The sequence below is a fragment of the Schistocerca serialis genome, chromosome 12 (assembly GCF_023864345.2).
Source record: "Schistocerca serialis cubense isolate TAMUIC-IGC-003099 chromosome 12, iqSchSeri2.2, whole genome shotgun sequence".
Classification (NCBI taxonomy): domain Eukaryota; kingdom Metazoa; phylum Arthropoda; class Insecta; order Orthoptera; family Acrididae; genus Schistocerca; species Schistocerca serialis.
In genome coordinates this window covers 105,922,595-105,943,498 of record NC_064649.1, presented here as the reverse complement: position 1 = coordinate 105,943,498, position 20,904 = coordinate 105,922,595, and the positions used below count along the sequence as shown (strand labels likewise).

Below are 20,904 nucleotides of genomic sequence, written 5' to 3'. Positions count from 1 at the left end.
TCTCTCTCTCTCTCTCTCTCTCTCTCTCTCTCTCACCCTGGTCTCTGAGTTAGCTGACCCTCTTTCCCGCCTGAGGCAGGAACTTACATTTCTAAAATCCACATAAGTTTTTTGTACTTTTAATTGTGGCTGTTGATAGCACTTGGAATTTTACCTCATGAAGGCAAGTCATTCTACCATTTTGTTGTTGTGGTCTTCAGTCCTGAGACTGGTTTGATGCAGCTCTCCATGCTACTCTATCCTGTGCAAGCTTCATTATCTCCCAGCACCTACTGCAACCTACATCCTTCTGAATCTGTTTAGTGTATTCATCTCTTGGTCTCCCTCTACGATTTTTACCCTCCACGCTGCCCTCCAATACTAAATTGGTGATCCCTTGATGCCTCAGTACATGTCCTACCAATCGATCCCTTCTTCTAGTCAAGTTGTGCCACAAACTTCTCTTCTCCCCAATTCTGTTCAATACCTCCTCATTAGTTATGTGATCAACCCATCTAATCTTCAGCATTCTTCTGTAGCACCACATTTCGAAAGCTTCTATTCTCTTCTTGTCTAAACTGTTTATCGTCCATGTTTCACTTCCGTACATGGCTACACTCCATACAAATACTTTCAGAAAGGACTTCCTGACACTTAAATCTATACTCGATGTTAACAAATTTCTCTTCAGAAACGCTTTCCTTGCCATTGCCAGCCTACATTTTATATCCTCTCTACTTCGACCATCATCAGTTATTTTGCTCCCCAAATATCAAAACTCCTTTACTACTTTAAGTGTCTCATTTCCTAATTTAATTCCCGCAGTATCACCCGACTTAATTCGATTACATTCCATTATCCTCGGTTTGCTTTTGTTGTTAATCTTATATTCTCCTTTTAAGACACTATCCATTCCGTTCAACTGCTCTTCCAAGTCCTTTGCTGCCTATGACAGAATTACAATGTCATCGGCGAACCTCAAAGTTTTTATTTCTTCTCCATGGAGTTTAATACCTACTCCGAATTTTTCTTTTGTTTCCTTCACTGCTTGCTCAATATACAGATTGAATAACATCGGGGAGAGGCTGCAACCCTGTCTCACTCCCTTCCCAACCGCTGTTTCCCTTTCATGTCCCTCGACTCTTAGAACCGCCTTCTGGTTTCTGTACAAATTGTAAATAGCCTTTCGCTCCCTGTATTTTACCCCTGCCACCTTCAGAATTTGAAAGAGAGTATTCGGTCAACATTGTCAAAAGCTTTCTCTAAGTCTACATTCTGCCACTTTGAAATTAAATAGGCCTACTTTTTTATTCTAGTGTTAGGATACTTTGATGGTACCATTTTTGTAATGTATTAGGGTTGATTTGGTGCTGTGTTCACACTATATGGGACGTGAACTTTGCTTACACCTATACCGAATCATGGACGTCAGGTCTTGAAATACCATATTTGATTTTAAAGTAATTAACTAGCAATGATAAATCATGTTGATGGCCATAGCAGTATGCATAATGGATGTTCTTCACAAACTTTGTATGGTTAACTTTCCACATTGCCGAGAAGTGAAAGCATGGAAAAAGGGTTGTCTACACAGTTCAAAACATCAATCTTCATTTATTAGAGAATATATATGATGCTGTAATTTACCAAACGAAGGCGTTGGCATGTTGTTAGAGACAAAAAACACACAAACATAAATTTCAAGCTTTCGTAACCCACGGTTGCTTCATCAGGAAAGAGGGAAAGACAAGCGGATGTGGGTTTTAAGGGAGAGGGTAAGGAGTCATTCCAATCCCGGGAGCAGAAGGACTTACCTTAGGGGGAAAAAGGGACAGGTATACACGCGCCCCCCCCCCCCCCCCCCCCCCACACACACACACACACACATACATCTGCACGTATACAGGCACAGGCAGACATATGTAAAGACAAATTTGTTGGGCAGAGATGTCAGTCGAGGTGGAAGTACAGAGGCAAAGATGTTGTTGAATTACAAGTGATGTACGAGGGGCGGCAACTTGAAATTAGCGGAGGTTGAGGCATGGTGGGTAGTGGGAAGAAAGGATATATTGAAGGGCAAGTTCCCATCTCCGGAGTTCTGATAGGTTGGTATCAGTGGGAAGTATCCAGATAACCCGGACGGTGTAACACTGTGCCAAGATGTGCTGGCCATGCACCGAGGCATGTTTAGCCACAGGGTGATCCTCATTACCAACAAACACTGTCTGCCTGTGTCCATTCATGCAAATGGACAGTTTGTTGCTGGTCATTCCCACATAGAAAGCTTCACAGTGTAGGCAGGTCAGTTGGTAAATCACGTGGGTGCTTTCACACGTGGCTCTGCCTTTGATCGTGTACACCTTCCAGGTTACAGGACTGGAGTAGGTGGTGGTGGGAGGGTGCATGGGACAGGTTTTACACTGGGGCTGGTTACAAGGTAGGAGCCAGATGGTAGGGAAGGTGGTTTGGGGATTTCATAGGGATGAACCAAGAGGTTACGAAGGTTAGGTGGACGGCAGAAAGACGCTCTTGGTGGACATCGCGGCAGCCCCATTGTAGCTCCTGAAATGAGATCCATCGTTCATGAAATCCTCCTCACTCCAGCAAAACTTTGAAACATGGATCTATTTTGTAGAAGCTGTAAATAAATAGTTGACACTATTAAAGTTCCAACCCACGTATGTTGTAAGTGAATAAGTGCTCAGTTAATTGCAATGGAAAATGTGCGAAAACTCTTGTAAAGTTAAGAGTAATTTTTTTTTAATAAGCATTTCAAGTATAGCACTTATTTGTTGCAGATTGAATAGTGAAAAAGGTGAATTATCTCACCAGTTGGTTAACTTTGCAACATCCTGCCAACTAATTAATAATGTTTCAGACGTCACGATGAAAACAGAGTAATTGGTGAGTCGGAGCTAACCTCGATAGTCGGCAATAGCTTCTTAGTGACATTTAGTTCATGCAACAAACCCCTTGCATGCAACCAGTGCCACACAGCACAACAATTAGAACTGTAGAAGCATGGGAGGGTTGACGTTGGCAACAGCGATTCAGAAAAAGGGCAGGCAACACAAGTCCTGAGAGGTACAGATATCTAACAATTGGTGCTTGGAGGCCAATCGTCAACTTCTTTTACAAAGTAAATTATTAAGTGGGTGACATCTGTTTTATATAGTGATTCCAAAGTTGCTGACTGAAGTGTAAGGTAAAGTCAGGTCGTTGTTTGTTCATATATACCCAGAAGTTTAAACAATAAAAAAGTATGTTGGTTCTCGGTATGTAATTATGTAGGAATCAAATATTTGTGTTTGATATCGTAATGAAACACTGCGGTTTTTATTTGGATGATTTCGAATACAGTAGACATTAGTGCTCAGAATTTGTACCCTTGGTAGTGGTATATACTGAGTTTTCAATACCACAATGGAACATCATCAACTTGAAGACTTATTTTCAAGAGGAAAACAGAACACTGGTGAAATAACAACCTTGCAATCGATTTTGCATCCAAATTTGAGCAATAATTTTGATAGTGCATAGCTTTGACCATCTGTGATGTACATTTTAAGCATTAGCATGTTGCAGTACCCCACCCCACTGTATCCTCTTAATGGTAAAGCGTGAAGCAGGAACACAGCTAATTGGTTAAACAATTATTTTAATAACAGGTTAACAATTTTCAATTTACAAATTCGTAGTGTTGAAGAATGGTGTAAGTCTTGAATCTGTGCTTCACATTAATATTGTGTGCTTAATAATTCAAAGGAAGTGTTTCCTTAACGCTACCTCTGACCATTTTTCAAAGGATGGTGATCAGGAGTGACGTCCACCCGTTACTTAAGACATTGGCAGCAAAAATCATTCAATTTTGGACATAGCTTTGCTGCATATAAGCCGGTACTCTTTTAATGATACGCTCAGTATTTTCCACTGCATTGTGAATTTACACATATAGTAAAATTGGAACTTGGAGATGTCTGTATGTAGGAGATATTTAAGAAAACTGAATATGAGGGTGTTTTTATAGCAGCTTTCAAAAGCGAAAAAAGTTATTTTTAAAATTTTTGTGTATATTTCTGTATGCGCATCATGCAAAAACTAATGCACGGAGTTGGATGCGATTTTCAGTTTTTTAATTGAATCAGTTTTTCTGAAGTGGCAAAAAAATAGGGAGTAAACCATAGTAGAATTCACAAAAGTTGTACTTGATGCTCTTGATAAAGATGAGTGTCACAGGCATATTTTTGTAGCTTTCTAAGGCTTTTGGTACAGTTGACCACAAGATTCTATTAAATAAATTAGAAGCATTAGCAATAAACTAATGACTGGTTTTGATCCTACCTAGCAGATAGGGTACAAAGAGTAGCGATAACACACACGTAAAATAGATCTAAACATTTACTAAAACACTTATCAGAACCAAAATACATTAATATAGGTGTTCCGCAAGGTAGCACTTTAGGACCAACACTGTTCCTGATATACATCAATGACTTTGCCAGTAGTGTTACTCATGGTGAAAAAATTCTCCTCGCTTATGACAGCAATATTATAGTCACTGAGAAAACAAGATAACTCCTTGCAGAGAAAGCAAATGATACTCCCAAGGAAGTTTATGATTGGTCAATAAGCAATAAAATGACACTGAACATAAAGAAAACTAATGCCATGAATTTCAGTTTGAAGAGGAAAAATTACAATGCTAAATTAAATGTAGTTGGCACCTTTATAGACTGTAATGAATATTGATTCTCAGTTGAAGTTGTGTGAACACACAAAGGTACTTGGAAACAGAATGTCATCAGCTTGTTATGCCCATAGAAACCCATCAGTGTGTAACATGCAGTGCCTTTTAGTTACATATTATTAATATCTACACTCAATTCTTAGCTATGGCATTCTTTTTTGAGGAACAAACACACAAAATGTGGCCACAATTTTGAAACTCCAGAAAAGGGCCATAAGAGTATTAATTAAAAATACTGGTTGAACTCATTGTAAAGATCTGTTCAAAACACTGGCAATTTTAACTACTCCATGTAAATACTCCTTCGCTATCACTCGAGCTATTGCTGATGATTTTAAATCTTCTGAACAGTCTTTACCACTTACTTCATTTTAGTGTCCATTGCCATTACCACCCTTCATTTGAAAAGTTGTCTGTGATATCTGCAACAAAACTGAAATATATAAATCGCAAAGAAAAACCCATACACTTCCATTTGCATGTGAAATAGCCGGAAAATGATTTTAGTCAGTCATGTCTACTAGCTCTCGCTATTTTACATTCAACCGTTTCAATTTGACCGTCTTTCCATTTGAATCCAGAAACTGTAGCTCGTGGGTACCTCGTAAGTTGAGGTTACGTATGTACTTTGTGCTTAGGCTTAAAATAGCTGCAGTGTAGCAAAGCGAGTGATGAACAACCAGTGCGCACGAGAATAGTTGCGTCTTAACAGCGTAGTTCACTATATGGCCCACATTCCCAAGCTACGTCGTTTGTGGGACACAAAATTTTACCAGCATGCTTACCTTATTAAATATAAAACATGAAGCCAAGTGGATGATGTTTTGTTGAGAGCACTAATTACGAATAATTTAAAGATGTGCCTGAGTTTGTATTGATGGGTAGACAACAGCTGAGAGCTCACTCTCAACTCCGTTTTCTTCTTCTCCCTGCACAATTTTTATGGACAGTCAATAAATCTCGATAGGTGGGAAGCTGTAATAAAGCAATTAAATAGTAGTGTTCCATTTTATTATGTAATTTATTTTCGCTTCTACACAGATCGAGCTAACCACCATGAGCAGCAGACAGAGATACTGGATACCACTACACTTCTGAAAGTGCAAAGTGTAAAGCAAGAAATGCAAAGGAGAGAAAGACACATTCTTTTGTATCTGAAATGCTTAAACTGGGTTTTTTAATGTTCAGAATGATTTTGCCAAAGATACATAAAATGAAGTACAAAATACAAAAGCTGTACCTGATTGTGAGGATGATAGTTGTACTACATAAAATTCGTCAGAATACAAAAGAAAATAAGCCAAGGTCCTGCAGAAAGTCGTTTTTCACATATAAGCATAAAAAACTATCGAATAAAACTTACATGAGAGATTGGTTGTGCTATTCAGAAAGCAAAGGGCGACCTGTTTTGTTTGCAAAGTGGCAGATTCTAATGGCTTGCCACGCATTATGAAAGACCAATTAGATGACTGGAAGAGACATGATGAAAGCAGTTCGCACAGAAAATTGATTAGTTCCCTGTTATTTATTTATTTAAAAAAGCTCTTAGAACGAATTGTTTCAATTATATGTTGTTTAGGTGAAAGAGTGCTATCATTTTGAAGTAGTGATGGAGTTATTGGTTCACCCACAGTGGAAATTATTTAGTGTTATTAGAATTACTAGCCAAATTTAACATGTTTCTGGCCCAACGTATACATATCTATGCAAATAAAAGAAAGGGACATAAGTCATATTTGTCAAAAACAATGTGCGTGGAATTTTTCTATCTAATTAGATAGCCATACTGGATCATATTATTTGTGAAATTCAAATACAATTGTGTCTCATTGGGTTCTACTTCTGATACACCTCACATAGATCAACTGACTCTGCGTCCTACCGTTCGGACCAGTGGAAAGATATGTGAAGCTTTTATGTATGGAAGGTGATACTGCTGAACATCTCTCCCAAAGCTTACTATCTGTTGTAACAGAACACAGCATTAATGTCGGAGATTGTCATAGGCAAAGCTATGACAATGCCAGTAACATAAGTGGCAGGTATACTGGCTTAGAAGCCCAAATTAAAGATATAAATAAATACTCAATATATTCCCTGTTTTTCAGATTTGCTAAATTTGGTCACCAATCATGTTGCAGAATGTTGTACAGAAGTATCCTTTTCCTTTGATTCCCTTGAAGGTCTCTTCACATTTTTTTCTGCTTCTACCTATCGAAGGGGCCTTCTTTTGAAAGCACTGAAAAGTGATAGTACTAAAATTCAGATTTTGAAAAGATTATTGGACACTAGGTGGGTGGCCAGAGCTGATGCTACAGTGACACTTTTATTTGGTTTTCATACGATCAAACAAGTTTTGAATGACATACCTACTAATATGCATAAAAAGGTAGTGTGTCGCAGTCAGGCTTACGGACTGGTTTTGAAGCTGAGTAACTTGAAAAGGGGAATAATGTGTGTTGCATGGAACAGAATCCTAGAATGGTCGCAAGCAACTAGCATTTCGCTGCAATCTTCTGACCAGGGTCCGAGTACCGGGTATGAAGAGTTTTCTGTTTAGAAAAAGTGACAAAAAGCAGATTTCAGAGTACCTGTTGGCTCAACACAAAAGTTTTGTCTCAAGTACAGATAGTGTTGAGGATCAGTGAACAAAATTCAAAACCATCGTACATTATGCGTTAGATGAGTATGTGCCAAGCAAGATCGTAAGAGATGGAAAAGAGCCACCATGGTACAATAGAGTTAGAAAACTGCTGCGGAAGCAAAGGGAACTTCACAGCAAACATAAACATAGCCAAAGCCTTGCAGACAAACAAAAATTACCCGAAGCGAAATGTAGTGTGAGGAGAGCTATGCGAGAGGCGTTCAATGAATTTGAAAGTAAAGTTCTATGTACTGACTTGGCAGAAAATCGTAAAAAATTTTGGTCTTACGTCAAAGCGGTAGGTGGATCAAAACAAAATGTCCAGACACTCTGTGACCAAAATGGTACTGAAACAAAGGATGACAGACTAAAGGCCGAAACACTAAATGTCTTTTTCTTAAGTTGTTTCACAGAGGAAGACTGCACTGTAGTTCCTTCTCTAGATTGTCGCACAGATGACAAAATGGTAGATATCGAAATAGACGACAGAGGGATAGAGAAACAATTAAAATCGCTCAAAAGAAGAAAGGCCTCTGGACCTGATGGGATACCAGTTCGAATTTACACAGAGTACGCAAAGGAACTTGCCCCCCTTCTTGCAGCAGTGTACCGTAGGTCTCTAGAAGGGCATAGCATTCCAAAGGATTGGAAAAGGGCACAGGTCATCCCCATTTTCAAGAAGGGACGTCGAACAGATGTGCAAAACTATAGACCTATATCCCTAACGTCGATCAGTTGTAGAATTTTGGAACGCATAATATGTTCGAGTATAATGACTTTTCAGGAGACTAGAAATCTACTCTGTAGGAAACATCGGTTTCGAAAAAGACGGTCGTGTGAAACCCAGCTCGCGCTATTCGTCCACGAGATTCAGAGGGCCATTGACACGGGTTCACAGGTAGATGCCGTGTTTCTTGACTTCCACAAGGCGTTCGATACAGTTCCCCACAGTCGTTTAGTGAAAAGTAAGAGCATATGGACTATGAGACCCATTGTATGATTGGATTGAATAGCTCCTAGATAACAGAACGCAACATGTCATTCTCAATGGAGAGAAGTCTTCCGAAGTAAGAGTGATTTCAGGTGTGCCGCAGGGGAGCGTCATAGGACCATTGCTATTCACAATATACATAAATGACCTTGTGGATGACACCGGAAGTTCACTGAGGCTTTTTGCAGATGATGCTGTGCTGTATCGAGAGGTTGTAACAATGGAAAATTGTACTGAAATGCAGGAGGATCTGCAGCGAATTGACGCATGGTGCAGGGAATGGCAATTGAATCTCAATGTAGAAAAGTGTAATGTGCTGTGAATACACAGAAAGATAGACCCTTTATCATTTAGCTACAAAATAGCAGGTCAGCAACTGGAAGCAGTTAATACCATAAATTATCTGGGAGTACGCATTAGGAGTGATTTAAAATGGAATGATCATATAATGTTGATCGTCGGTAAAGTAGATGCCAGACTGAGATTCATTGGAAGAATCCTAAGGAAATTCAATCCGAAAACAAAGGAAGTAGGTTACAGTACGCTTGTTCGCCCACTGCTTGAGTACTGCTCAGCAGTGTGGGGTCCGTACCAGATAGGGTTGATAGAAGATATAGAGAAGATCCAACGGAGAGCAGCGCGCTTTGTTACAGGATCATTTAGTAATGGCGAAAGCGTTACGGAGATGATAGATAAACTCCAGTGGAAGACTGCAGGAGAGACGCTCAGTAGCTCGGTACGGGCTTTTGTCAGTTTCGAGAACATACCTTCACCGAAGAGTCAAGCAGTATATTGCTTCCTCCTACGTATATCTCGCGAAGAGACCGTGAGGATAAAATCAGAGAGATTAGAGCCCACACAGAGGCATACCGACAATCCTTCTTTCCATGAGCAATACGAGACTAGAATAGAAGGGAGAACCACCGTCAGGTGGCTTGTGGAGTGTGGATGTAGATGTAGATATGCACTTCATAAATCCTTACGTGAATATATCCAAGAAATGAAGTTCACTTTTTCAGAAGTTGAGGCAAAAGCCAAATCCCTGACTAGCTGTGAAGAATATCAGCTACAAACTCCAAGATGACACAAGCAAAAAACAAAGAACAACCATTTAAGTGGGATCAATTACACTCGATGAAGTTGTAGAAAAATCAAACACCTGGATAACATTTTGAGTTTTAGGTGTTTATTGTGATAAATGACAATGTATTGATTGCATTAGCTAAATGCTTGGAAAAATACCATCATCTGACTAATGTTTTTTGGAATGTAACGGGACTTTAAATTCCTTACAGCAGAAGGGATCTTGAAAAGCACTCCTAATATTGTGAATGCTTAGCCAGATGATTTAGAAGAGTAGCTAGGTGATGAACTAGTACAGTTCACAGAGCTGCTGAAAACTAATATCTCTGCTGCATTCACAGAAAAAAGAACGAAGCTTTGGAATTAAAAATTTATACATTTTTATTGGAAAATTTGTTAGGACCGTTTTTTCCAAATGTAAAAATAGCCCTTTCCAAATGTAAAAATAGCCTTTCGCATTTACTTATCTTTAATGATCACCAACCACAGTGGAAAGCATTCTTTTTCAACGCTAAAGTGCATTAAAAATGAATTTGGAAATATGATGGGACAGTAATGGCTAAATGACCTCAGTATAATGAACATTGAATATGATTTGCTCGGACATTGATCTAACTTGTATAATTTCTAAATTTTCCGAAATTAAATCCAGAAAAGTTTATTTGTAATGATAAAGTTTTATTTTATATCCCAAACTGTACCACCTAAACAAATCAAGGGCCTCTTGTCAGAATTTGCTACGGGTCCTGTGCTTACTTAATCCGGCAGTGCATGTACCAGCCCTACAAAAAATAGAACAACTCTGTGAAGACCAATGAGATTTGATATTGCTGCAATCCAATATAAGCTTTGCATAAAATCGAGAAAGTGCCACCATATGTGGATATCACAGATATTACTTAAAAGTTTTTGAGTCAACCAAACACTTGTGAAACTTTCAAAAAACACAAACAAACAACTAAAATACTTTGAAGTCAGTTTCCTTGTCTTTGCCTAAAACATTAAGTGCTAAAAGATTCTATGTAAAACCAGTCCAAAAATTGTGCACAACAAGTAAGATTTGTGAACAGAAATCTGCCATCAGTGATTGAAATGAAAGTGGCAGGGAGGTGACATGTCACAAGTCAGTACTAAAATATGAAAGTATTGAGGTTGCAAATAAAACTTCACATGATTTGGCGCATTCAAAATCACAGAAAGGCTTCATGTGGCAAAAAGAAGGTAGAAAAAGTGAAGCATGTTTTGGAAAGAAAAGTGTGCCGGGCATTAGATTGCAGTATTGAAGATTCTGACCATAGAGAAGAAAAATTTGATGATGAAATTGTTAAGAAAGCCAAAGATTTTGATGCTATGATATTGTTAATGAATGAAAAGGTGGCTAGTGTAAGAGTACCTGCAAAAATTCAAATTTTAACTTTAGCTCTACCCGTTTGGTGAAAAGAAAATGTAATTTCATAATTCAATGTTAGTGATTATGTGGTTCGACAAGCAAGGAAACTGAAAACAGAAATGGGTATTTTTTCAATTCCTAAACAGAAAAGGGGGAAAGTTATTGCTGATGAATTAATGAAGATTGTCTGATTTCTGCCAAAATGATGAACATACTCGAATGTTACCAAGAAGAAAAGACAGAGTTGGCATTCAGAAGACTCTGTGTATGCAAAAATCACTTATCCTTTGTAACTTAAAGTGAACTGTACTGATGTTTTAAATGGCAGAATCCAAACATTAACAGTGGTCTTTCTAAATGTTGTTTGCTAAGACTGTAGCAGTCTATTTATTTATAAGCTGGTGCTGCTAACACTCATTCAGTGTGTGTGTGTGTGTGTGTGTGTGTGTGTGTGTGTGTGTGTGTGTGTGTGTGTGTGTGTGTGTTTGTTTTATCCACCAAAATGTAAAACTGCTTTTGGATGCGGAACACACTCAAGAAACATACAAAGAACTTATAAAATTTCTTGTATGTGACTGAAAACTATGACTGCGTGCTTAATCACTGTGATAATTGTCCCAGCAATGGCAAACTGTCGGAATTACTAAAACAGAAATTAGCTTACAAAGGTGCTGATGATGAAGCTGAATTCAGCCAATGGATAAACACACATTATCGGGCAGAATTGGTAAAGTGGCCGGCAATTGTTGGTGAATACATAACTTGTTGCTAACAAAATTACTGGCACTTAAACCACACTCATTTATACCTGTCTGTCAAAATCATTGAATAAATTGAAAGAAAATCTTATCTTACCCCAGAAAAAGCAATTGTTACTGAACTTTGCTGAAAACTACAGTTTTGTAATTCAGAATGAAATTCAGAGTTACCACTGGACAAGAAGCAGCTGTACAATCCATCCCATGTGTGTATATGTGGTAAATGAAGAAAGTCAATTGGTAATAATGAACTGCTGCATTATAGGTGATGATATGGAACATGATGTAGGATTTATAAAAACTGTCCAAAAAGAAATGGGTAAGTGGCTGGAAGTGCATTACCCACAAGTGAAGAAAGTCCTTTCTTTAATTGATGGATGTGCTGCTCAATATAAGTATAGAAAAAGCTTTAAAAATTTGTGTGAGCATAAAAACAATTTTTTTATTGATGCTGAGCATTCCTTTTTTACTACTAGACTTGGTAAATCTGTGTGCGATGGTGTGGGAGGAACTATAGAATGTATATTGAGAACAACTAGCCTTCAACTAGAAGATGATGCGCAAATAAAAACTGCATGTGGTGTTTGCGATTTCTGCTAAGCTAATATTGAAAGATGTTTTTTTCATTTCTTAGAGAAAGATTTCCTACACAAGAGCACCGAAGAGATTTTCTACAACCTGCACAATACCTGGTACCAGGAATTTTCACCATTACAAACCACTTCCTTGTGATTCTGTAGAGGTTAGAAGAGTAACTTCTTCCGAAAAACCTCCCTTGGCTTTTTTGTGCATTCAGTGAAAATGCTCCACAATGGACATGCACTCGCCCTCAACAAAATTCTTTTGTACTAGCTGTATATGATGACAGGCGGTACTTTCCCTTCATCAGAAATGTCTGTGACAAAGGAGATTATGTTAAACTGCTTTTTCTCAATCCACCTGGATCAACAGTGTTCTTTTGGCCTGAGAAGGAAGACTCTTGTGCCTTTGGGAAATATTTTACATGCTGTTGGTGTACCTAAATCAACATTAGGCAGAATATATTATGTCAATGATAAAGATATGAAGCTAACAGAATATAAATTGTCACAGTGGATTAAAAACAGAGATGCTCTTAAGAAGTTTCATTGATAGTCTCAGGGATCTTCACTGCTGAACATGTACATTTTAAATTAACATTAGTGTGGCTAGAATAATTGTTGTTTAAAGATGTTAATTTGACACCCCAAATAAAGTTAACCCGTGTAATGAAAATGTCTCAAATGAAGTTGTAACTTTTGGCTCTGTACCTTCATGAGACAGCTTTACTACAGGTTGTCAGCGTACACAATTAGATTTGAATGGTCTTCTGAGCAATGATGTGATACATGTAAAATGTCCAGTATATATCAAAACTCAGGCTGCTGCTTCTTTTTTAAAAAATATCAGTTTCGATAAAAATAAATCTTGTATCAGCTGTCAGTGTTTTATGTATTTAAAAATCATTGCTTGGACCACAACACCTTAAGTTAATTTGCTACGTTCCCCGAAGTCAAGAATAGTTATTAATTTTTTTCCAATAAAGATACATCCCTTCTGTGACATATTAGGAAATATGACAGTGTTGTGTTGGAAACAAGATACTTCCTGTTAGTATTATTTTTGTCTGAAGTAATGAAATCCAAATGACAAGCTTCTGTTTTGGCATTTACATTTGTAAAAAATTTCCTTTTTCTCCCCTCAAACTACATGGTGGAAAAATTTTGCATTTTGCCATGCAGAAAGTAACAAGTAGAAAAACTTTCATGAAAATCTGAAGCAGTGGGTGTCAGGTATGGATGATTTTTCCTAGATTTTTTTTTCCATCACTACACAATGAAGTGTGATTTCAATATATAGCGGAGATGCTGAGTTGCGATAGGCACAATAAAAAGATTCACACAATCATACCATCCTGGATTTTCCATTGTTTGTCGTGTGATTTCAGATTTATTTGTGTGTCCATTAATAGAAGACCCATTACTAATTTTATTTTATTACGTAGTCTTGGGAATTATCTAAGACCAATTTTGAGTGCCCAGTAGGTTGGAGAAATGTGATATAGGCATTTTTCGGTGTGTGTGTACTTTTTCCGGAAATTGGAAAGTAACACACATTAATTTTTTGTGTTGTTCTTTGTAACTTTATTGCTTAAATAATTACATGTCTGTTAAATATGTGCTTCTCTTAACTTACAAAAAAAATTCCAAATGAAAAGCTTCATAAACGCCTGAGTTACGTGCATTTATCAAAAAAGTACCCTTTTGCACTGACACTCTTGCAGAGCCCAGAGAATATCACTGCATTTAAAATTTGATACTAAAGAAAAGTTTGTCAGAGAGCAAAAAGATTTTGTACAAGTTCTTATGTTATAAGGGTAAGAAAATGTGCAAAGTTTCAGAAAAATCTGAGATTATGGGTGACATGACCTGCGTGATTTGATGTGGAATGACCCCGCACCATTATTTATTGAGGTTTGACTTGGGATTTCCAAGCCTGAAAATTTAATTAAAAATAGTGAACAGTCAAGTAACATGTGCAATTCACAACTACTTCATGAAAATGCATTTTTTTCATTATATTACCTCTCAGATGTAATATAAATTAAATAAACAGACCATTGGTGAAACAAGATTAAAATTAATTGGGGGGGGGGGGGGTTCGAACTGTTTGCTCATCCCTGACCCTCTTGCTAAGTGGCAACACTAAGCATGTGACCACACAGGTGACCTACGGCCGGTACCTTCACACATATACATAAAGTACATAATAGATGTGTAAAATCTTTCTTGCGATTTTCTCAGAATAGTCAGAGTAGTGCACTGTACTACTTCGACATTATGTTGTTTTTAATGACCTACTAACGGCGTAAAAAGTTAAAAGTAAAATTGTAATTACAATGTTGTGGCCTTCCCTCGTAAGTTTTGTCATCCTTAAATTTAGTTATTCAGTTTTGTAGTGCAGATCTTCATTACTCCTGTTGCTGTATTATCCACAATTATTTTATGTTTGTCAATATTTTTCTTAAGTTCTTCCTTCTTCTGTACAGTGTTTTGTCTCTCTTTGTAGTCTGATCGAAGCATTTGTCTGCACATTGATATTTTGACTAATTACTTTAACACTGTGTTGTAACTTTGCTTGAAACAAGTTAGCTCTCTTATTGAACATGTATTTAGTTCACTAAGGTTCATTTCCATAATCCTTGACCTGAATTTATTAGCCTCTGTTCCAACCGTTCTCCTGTGTTACCTCGCCAAGATATTAAAATTTATCGCCCTTCTTAAATTTTCCATATCTTGTCCCCATAAAACTTCCTGGGTAGTACGTGGTATCATTTTCTGCAGGTGGTCTCAACTGCTTCTGCCACGATTTGACATCTACAACTCTGAGGCTTCGCCTTCGCTGAGCTGCACGAATCTCATTCTCAGCAGAAGCGTCAGCTGCCGTGATAAGGTGTTGCTCCACTGTGACACGCCTCAGGTACTGTACACACAACCCCATCGGCTGCCCGACACCTGTCAAGTCTGCCACAGTGGTGAGTAGACTGTTCAGTTTGTAACCTGAGTAATCAGTGCACCATCTCAGCTGCCAGCATTTTTATTTATGTATTGTGTCGGAAGCATTCATACATTGGAGAGCTACACAGTAACTTAGTATTATTAAAACAGAAGTATCCAATAAGTTACATACCTTTGTAATGATTTTTATTTATTTATTGTTCAGCTAATTCAATCTATACAAGATGTAGCCTTTCTAAGTTACTAGATACATTTTTAAGAGGTGTATCCATGCATCTCTGTCCACTGCTGTCTTCTGCCAATTGAAGCCTGCAACTTCCTCGAATTCCTTATCCCAGCGATCAGGTGGTCCCCCCTGGTGATCTTCGTTTATCTCTGGGACTCCACTCTAAAACTGATTTTGTCCATCTTCCATCCTTCGTTTGGTTAGTATGTCCTGCCCACTGCCATTTTATAGTCTTAACCCATTCTATAATATCTTTTACTCCTGTTATTGCTCGTATGTCTGGGAGATTCCACGGTGACTCGCGTTACATTTTGCAATCGGTGTTTCATTATGTTGAGTTGTTATCAATCTATAAATCCATATTTTCTTTTATAGATCACCATTATAAATTATGTTATTCAGTCAGCTTGGTATTCTAATGAGAAGTAAGAAATGAAATAGAAGGTTCGGAGTGTTGGAGTTGAAGAAGAAAAGATGAGAGACCCCAAAGACAAGAAACCCCCCTACCCAGGACCCCCACTGTTCCAGTACTTCACTGTGGTGCTGGAAGGAGAAGAGTGTTGGGCATTCCCTGCAGAACAGACTTGTCACAGATTCACCTTCCCAGTCCCCGAAAATTAACCCTGACACTCCATATTGACTGATCAATGAAGGGTGAACAACTAGGATTCTGCAGGACAGAGTAGATGACAAATATAGTGCTGTATTGGTTGACCAAGTAACACATGCTAGATCCTACCAGCTGACTTACAAGCAGGCCCTCTAGTATCTGGGTTTGATCAAACATACTGTATATACTCAAATAATCCGCGCACCCCAATTTTGAGGAAGAGGAAAAAAAATATTTTTTGCTTTAATTTGTTTTATTTACAAAAAAATTGTTCCGACGTTATGATGTGTTCAAAAGTATGTATAATAACTACTGGTTTGAAGCAACGCTGCTGTACAGGTTGATACATCGTTAAAACGCAGCCGATTCAGCGGCCCATTAGACGTGTGGGCGGCCAGGGAACATTATTACTGCCAGCTGGGACTCTATGCGTACCTACAATAGCAAGAAAGAAATGTGAATTGTCTTGTTTAAGAATTTGTTAATACGGTATATGCAATAAGATATTTTAGTCAATACCGGTACGTTTCCTCTCTTACCACTATATTCGTCACTTTCATCGTCATCACTAGCAGGAGAAACATTGTTGTCTTCACCATCTTCCCATAGAGCGTCTTCCTCTGTTCCATCCAGTGAATTTGTGATTACACATTGTTTGAAGGATTTTTTCCACCAATGGTCGCAGAATGGAGTCCCATGTACTGTTCACCCATTCACAAATCTGGGACAAATCCGGCCGTTTGATTTTTCCACTAGGTGTGAACTTAGGGTTTTCATCAGCCATCCATTGTGTGTACGCTGTTTAAGTGCAGCTTTGAATGGCCGATTTATACGCACATCTAGTGGCTGTAGGATGGATGTTAGGCCTCCAGGGAAAATGACCAAGTCAGTTTTCCCTTTTTGTAATTTCTCTCACCACAAATATTCAGTCAGCACAAAATTATCTTCTAAGACTGTTAATTTGGGATACATAAATGTTTAGTAGGTCTTTTCAAACCTTTTTCATAACCATCGAAGAAAAATATTATTTCGTAATAGTGGCTCTGTACATGTCCCAGGTAATTAATTGTGGAGCTGTTATGTAAAATAAGATCAGATTTTTGCAAGGTCTTGCACAGGTTCCAATCATTGCTTGATATATATAATCACACACACATCACTGTCAGTATGCCAAAGGACTGAAAATGAAAGAATGGATAAGATAGTGTTTCAGAAAAATACTAAACCATTATCTGTTGCCTTCCTGAACACACCTTTCCTGCCATGGAACTCTGCCAACAGTATTGAAATACCATGTCAGATGTTGTCTCACTTCTCTTGCATTGGCTGCGCTATCATTTGCACCTTGAGCGGCAATGCCAGGAATACATGGTAATTCATCTATATTTGGAAGGATATATCCTTGAGAATTTCAGGCAAGTACAAAATTATGTAGCAAGCAACACACTTATGTAATCAGCTCTACTTTGGAAACAGATAGTGGAATAGTCTGCAGCAAAATTCTGAATTTGTTTGACATTATGCCAAAGGCATTTTCCACAACTCTACGTGCTCTACAAATTCTGTAGTTAAAAATTCTTTTTTCAGGTGTCATGTCACGTTCAGGATATGGTTTCATTTAATTTTCCATTACGCAAAAGCATCATCTACCACAAACATGTAGGGAACACAGATGTCACTACCTGGAAGTGGACACTTTGGTGGCAAATTTAATAAACCATCCATGAGTTTAATGAACAAGGCACTCTCTCTGAATATTGCACCATCATTCATTCTCCCATTTCTGCCGATGTCCACAAACAAAAATTTATAATTAGCATCTACTAGAGCTAAAAGAACTACGCTGTCGTGACCTTTGTAGTTTCTGAATGATGAACCATCAGAGTGCAGAGGCCTAAACTTGACATGTTTCCCACCAAGTGCTCAAATGCAATGCGGGAATTGCCAGAGGCTGTGGAACCCATCTTCTATTAGTTTCCACTTGGCAGGATCACATGGACACTGCAAATTACATTTTGTTTCACAGTCATGCCATACCAAGAAGAAAATTGTAGCAAATACTTAGGCCTACAGCATTTATGTTGGGCTTACCTGTATCACATTATCTCCTAACACACTTGCTATGGCCATCAAAGTCTCTGGTATCATTCGGGAGAGCGTGTTGTTCGCTGTTCGTGTAGAATAGGCCAAATCTTTAAGTGTTTCTGGTCGCTAGGAAACGGAGTGTGACAGCAAGCCTAGAGACGCATATTAAACATGCCTCAGATTGATCGTAAAATTACAATGGATTATAAATAAAAATTAACTTTCTCTTTTGAACAAATAATAATGCACTTATCTTTCCCGGGCCGTAATTGCCTGACGCATCACTGTGTTTCTTCTGAATCGGAGGCGAAACCATACAAAAGAAGTTCTTCAAATACCAATACATCCATTCGTATAAAATTTGCAAACGATGTATGATCTTCTATCCTATAAGATAACGTCATATATAACAGTAATTATTGGTATATTTATAAAGTCAAACAGTAATGAAATGGTGATACTTTTCAAACAAAAGTAGGTGTTACGTGAACTAACCTCAACTCTTTATGAAGCATGTAGAGTACACCTTTTCCAGCGTTTCTCCTCTTAATCCAGTTTTTTGTCCATTCTTTCTTTCTTCTTCTCTCATTAGCATGCATTTCGGCATCGTTTAGCACCAAAACAGCTAGTAACACCAGTTTGCTCTGAACATCGTCTGTACCTGAAGCAGCCATCTTCGTTCGATATCATATGCAGCCGATCCTAACACAACTAGCTGCCGATCTTGCACCGTGGGAGAGCTTCGGCATGGAAGATAGCCGGCTCCTTTCCCTGCAAGCCGGCAGGCATGCATGCCATCTCTCAAACTTGCGGCGAACCTTGTTCCGTGTGAGACAGGCTTAAGATACTGCACAATATTTGTTATTGATAGCACTTGTATGTCTATGCTTATTTAGATTTTACTTATTTATTCATTCATTCATTCATCAAAGGATCATCTAACAATTGTCTGGTATTTGTCACCATAATACAATGGAAATACGTAGTTTGTAAATATACATAAATATGTATATATAAGTATGCTTTTAGGATAGGACAGGTGGTTGGTTGTGGCCTTGACAGAACCTTGATTTAGGGTAATGAGGGTTAACATAAATCAGGATGGCCAAATATGGCATGCTCCAACCTCTAAAATATGAAGTTACTATTTTAGCAGTTGGATTGGCTTATCTGTTTAGTCCCTATTGTACAATTTTCTTTGATTTAAGTACTCTCTGCTCCAGATAACTTATAATACAAATGTGGTTTTACTGTTGACCTATGGACACGGAACAGCACTTAGTGATAACTCTGGATCACAAATTTGGTGCTTTACCCTATACTCTAACTTCAGTCTGCTTGGAAAACTGGCTCCACGCTGGTAAACATACTTCTGTTCCCACCTCTGACCTGAGTCTTCATCCCCCGTCATGCACTTCAGATATTGGCACAGGATTACAGTATTTTAAGGTGTCATGATGTAGTTATCCCATATCACCATTAACCACTTCCATTAATCTTGTATCAGTGATTCCCAACCTTTGTGAAACCATTGTTTCTGCATGGAGTCGGATATTAGCTACTACCCCTGCACACCAATTTTTGTTGCTACCTCTTTCTGATAACCTCTTTTTATAGAACAATGTTGGTATTCTCAGAACGACATGTTAAAATTGGTGCATTGTACTCCTGTTTGTAAACCACTTGACTTTTGGACTCCTTGCGTTTGAAAAACCAGTAACTAGAAGACATCACTTTGCTACTGTTTTGTGTGAGAACAGAATAATAATAATGGCAAAGTGTCTTTCTTTTGATGTGATGCCACTTTGGCAATTTGCATATTCCTAATCTAATCCTGTTATCCACATAGGACATTGTCGTGTCCTACTGACGGGTCCTGAGAGGGAGTGGAAGGACTGCGTTGGTGCGCGTCAGAGAACTTACTTGGCATGAGGTCTCGGTGGTGTGGGCCGCCAACTCCTCACTGCTCCGTTGTAGAGAAGGCTGCAAGGTGAGCTAGAGTACGGAACTCGGATAGGATCTTAGGGAAGCTTTCATATATGAACACTCGATGTATAGAACGATTATACTGGAAGTACCCCTGGCACTTGTGATTTAAATAAGGTTCTATATACAGTCTCCAATGATTGTCTATCTGGCTATGCAGTTGCCATCCCTAACTTCCCAAACCTAAGTCCTAATACAGCAGAGGCGAGCGCACCAGACTAAGTGTCAGCTGTGTCGATTCAGCCTAAGTCCCTACTTGTTGCTGTGCTCAATACTCTCCTGCAACTCTTGCAGCATCCCGACGCAGACTGACGTGGACCGGCTTCCTAAGTACCTCGCTCCATCACTGTCCTTCGATCTAGCGGCTATCCGCTTTTATAGGGGTTAGTGCACCCGGCACCACTTGTTCTAGAAGGTTCTAGCACCCCGAACTTTGAGCCCTGAGTAGGCTAGTCACGCGGCAGCATGTGATGCCTACGTGATGAACTAGCCATTCTCCACTGTTTGCTGTGTCCACGGGTTGCCACTAACTGTGTTTGAGCCTCGTGATACTGCATACTCCGCTCTTGTTAGTCGAGTACACATTACACATTACACATGAGATAGTCTGGTCACGTCCGCCTCGCTTGATCTGTAGCAATAATTTTCCAGCCTACAGCCTACATGATTTTAATTCTATCTTCTACTATTCGCGACACCATCTTCTACTATTCGCGACACCATCTTCTACTATTCGCGACACCATCTTCTACTATTCGCGACACCATCTTCTACTATTCGCGACACCATCTTCTACTATTCGCGACACCATCTTCTACTATTCGCGACACCATCTTCTACTATTCGCGACACCATCTTCTACTATTCGC

The 20,904-nt window shown here is 38.6% G+C and overlaps 2 long non-coding RNA genes across 2 annotated transcripts in view; one reads left to right on the top strand and one right to left on the bottom strand.

The window, feature by feature from the left end:
* LOC126428089 (uncharacterized) overlaps nucleotides 1-20,033 on the top strand; it is a 22,652-nt gene extending 2,619 nt beyond the window's left edge. Inside the window, exons 2-3 of the long non-coding RNA XR_007576776.1 lie at nucleotides 14,955-15,090; nucleotides 19,899-20,033. This is a non-coding gene — a long non-coding RNA (uncharacterized LOC126428089). The remainder of the gene's footprint in view (nucleotides 1-14,954; nucleotides 15,091-19,898) is intronic.
* On the bottom strand, nucleotides 17,560-18,664 carry LOC126428088 (uncharacterized). Its single transcript, XR_007576775.1, has 3 exons — nucleotides 18,545-18,664; nucleotides 18,056-18,436; nucleotides 17,560-17,965 (listed from the first exon to the last, which is right to left on the bottom strand). It is a non-coding gene; the product is annotated as an uncharacterized LOC126428088 (long non-coding RNA).
* Nucleotides 20,034-20,904: the final 871 nt, after the last annotated feature.